A 3,949-nucleotide genomic window follows, 5' to 3' on the forward strand; every position below is an offset into this window, starting at 1 on the left:
AGATGAGAATGAGAGAGAGAGAGAGAGAGCGAAAGAGAGCGAGAGAGTGAGAGAGCGAAGGTGGGGAGGAGAGAGACGAGAGAGAGAGAGAGGAGAAAGAGATGTGAGTGAGGAGGAGATGAGAAAGAAGGAGAGAATGTGAGCGAGAGAGAGAGAGAGAGAGAGAGAGAGAGAGAGAGAGAGAGAGAGAGAGAGAGAGAGAGAGAGAGATAAAAGCAAGGAATGACATCACCCACTGGTCTTCTCACCAGGAAGTGTCAGTCACCCAAGACTACCTACTCCCCGTATGTGCTATTTTCACTGTTATGCTCTGAATCTTCTGTTTGCCTCCAGTTTGGGTTCCACTCGTCATAAACGTCATCTTCAGGCCTATCAGATTTCTTTGGCGTAACAACAGCTGAAATAATATAATCCAAATTATAATCCAAATGATTCATACTGAAGCCGTACACACACTTATTTTATTTTTTTAGCTTATTATTTTTTTTTTTGTAAATGTTTTTTTTGTGTGGGTGTGGGTGTACGTACAAGGAATGAATAGAATATATATCAAAGAATCTTAACTAAATAAAAAAATATATATAGATATATATATATATATTATATTTATATATATCTTTATGTCTGTATGTATGTCTGTATATATTATTATATATATATATATATTTATATAAATTTATATATATATATATATATATATGTAGTAGTTATGTATGAGGTATGTATGATATCTATATATAACTATATATATATATATACATATATATCTATTTTTATCTTATATTATATTTATGTATGTAGTTGTATGTATATATATATACTATATACTTATATATTATATATCTATATTATATTTATATATATATATATATTTATATAAGTATTATAACGATGATAATAATAATAATAATAATAATAATAATAATAAAATAAAATATAATATAATAAAAAAAACAAACAAAAGAACTACATCCTCCCACCAGCAAATAAATCAGACACTAAAATCAACACACAATAACACACCTCTACGTCTATCGTTCAAACGCAACATGTAGACGCAGGTGGCACCTAACACCACGAGAAGGACAACCAGCATCCCACCTAAGACATAAGACACGTCCCTCCAAAAAGCAAGTCTATTCTTAATCTTGGGCCCAAAGCGTTTGGCACCAGAGCTAACATCCGTGATCGGTTCTTCGCCATTTCCCGTGTTGGTTCCGTCAGAGTGGTTCTTTCCCGTGTTGGTTCCGTCAGAGTGGTTCTTTCCCGTGTTGGTTCCGTCAGAGTGGTTCTTTCCCGTGTTGGTTCCGTCAGAGTGGTTCTTTCCCGTGACTGGTCTCTCAGCTGTGGATATGGTCCGGTCTGTTGATTCTGGTGATTCTAATGATTCTGGTGATTCTAATGATTCTGGTGATTCTAATGATTCTGGTGGTGATTCTAATGATTCTGGTGATTCTAATGATTCTGGTGATTCTAATGATTCTGGTGATTCTAATGATTCTAGTGATTCTAATGATTCTAGTGATTCTAATGATTCTGGTGATTGTAATGATTCTAGTGATTCTAATGATTCTGGTGATTCTAATGATTCTGGTGATTCTAATGATTCTGGTGATTCTAATGATTCTGGTGATTCTAATGATTCTGGTGATTCTAATGATTCTAGTGATTCTAATGATTCTGGTGATTCTAATGATTCTGGTGATTCTAATGATTCTAGTGATTCTAATGATTCTGGTGATTCTATTTGAATTTCTGGTGGATTCTAAGGTGATTTCTGGTGATTCTAATGATTCTGGTGATTCTAATGATTCTAGTGATTCTAATGATTCTGGTGATTCTAATGATTCTAGTGATTCTAATGATTCTAGTGATTCTAATGATTCTGGTGATTGTAATGATTCTAGTGATTCTAATGATTCTGGTGATTCTAATGATTCTGGTGATTCTAATGATTCTGGTGATTCTAATGATTCTGGTGATTGTAATGATTCTAGTGATTCTAATGATTCTAATTATTCTAATGATTCTAGTGATTCTAATGATTCTGGTGATTCTAATGATTCTGGTGATTCTAATGATTCTGGTGATTCTAATGATTCTGGTGATTCTAATGATTCTGGTGATTCTAATGATTCTGGTGATTCTAATGATTCTGGTGATTGTAATGATTCTAGTGATTCTAATGATTCTGGTGATTCTAATGATTCTGGTGATTGTAATGATTCTGGTGATTGTAATGATTCTAGTGATTCTAATGATTCTAGTGATTCTAGTGATTCTAATGATTTAGTGATTCTAATGATTCTAGTGATTCTAATGATTCTAGTGATTCTAATGATTTAGTGATTCTAATGATTCTAGTGATTCTAATGATTTAGTGATTATAATGATTCTAGTGATTCTAGTGATTCTAATTATTCTAATGATTTTAGTGATTCTAGTGATTCTAATGATTCTGTTATAATTATTATTATTTTTCGGTTAATTGGTTGTTATTATCATTGGATTTTTTGTTACCGTTATTGTCATTATCATTGTTTTTATCAGAATTGTAATTTTTATTACTACTATTGTAATTATCATTAACATTATCGTCATCCTTTTTGTCATCGTTAACATATTTATCATTATTATTATTATTATTATTATTATTATCATTATTATTATTGTCATTATTATTATTAGCATTATATATTATCATATATTATTATTATTATCATATATTATTATCATCACTATTATTGCTATCATTATTATTATTACTATCATTATTATAATCATTATCATTATTACTATCATTATTATCATCATTATCGTTGCAAATATAATCATTATTGTTAATATTGTTATTATGACTGTTATCATCACTGATCATTAATATAATTTTCATTATTACTAATATTATTATTGTTGTCATTATCATTATTCTTATATACATTATCATTATTATCATTATCATCATTTTTTAACACCATTATTACTAGCATCAACATCTTTATTACTATCATTATGATAATAAACATTTTTATCATCATTTACATCACTATTAGCATTATTATCGTTATCATTATCATTAATGATGTTATTATGAATACTATCGCTGTTATTATTATCATCATTATTATGACTGGCAATATCATTTCTATTACAATCATTAAATCATTTTCATTATAGTTATTATGATCATTATCGTTATTATTACCATCGTTATTATTATCATCATTATCATTATTATTGTCATTATTATTATCACCATTATAATTATTACTGCCAAATTATTATCATCATAATCATTATTATTATCATAAACATCATCATCATTATCATCATCACCATTATCATCATCATCATTATCATCATCACCATTATCATCATCATCATTATCATCAGTGTTATGATCATTAAAAATCAAAAACTTTCGATGACCAACACCGTTATTGAAAATAATCATTATTATTATCATAATCATCATCATCATTATCATCATCACCATTATCATCATCATCATTATCATCATCACCATTATCATCATCATCATTATCATCAGTGTTATGATCATTAAAAATCAAAAACTTTCGATGACAAACACCGTTATCAAAAATGCAATAAGCAGCCGTAACTTATTATGTCCGTAACTTATACTTACGGACATAATCCGGCCGCAAGCATTTGACATAAGATACCGTGCTGCTCTCGATCCAAAATCCCTCATTTCCGCAAAAAAAATAAAAAAAAATAAAAAAAAAAATAAATATAAAAATAAAAAAAAAAAAAAAAAAAAAAAAAAAAAAATAAAAAAAAAAAAAAAAATATTAACGTGTCGTCCTTTTCCCTCGAGTCTCCATTCGTTCCTCTAGAAGAAGAAGAAGAAGAAGAAGAAGAAAAAAAAAAAATGGATGTGAAAAAAAAAGGATTGATTGATATTGCATTTATGGAGGATAGATTA

This window comes from Penaeus japonicus, unplaced genomic scaffold (genome assembly GCF_977035675.1).
Source record: "Penaeus japonicus unplaced genomic scaffold, GWHDUDI00000001_assembly GWHDUDI00000012, whole genome shotgun sequence".
Lineage (NCBI taxonomy): Eukaryota > Metazoa > Arthropoda > Malacostraca > Decapoda > Penaeidae > Penaeus > Penaeus japonicus.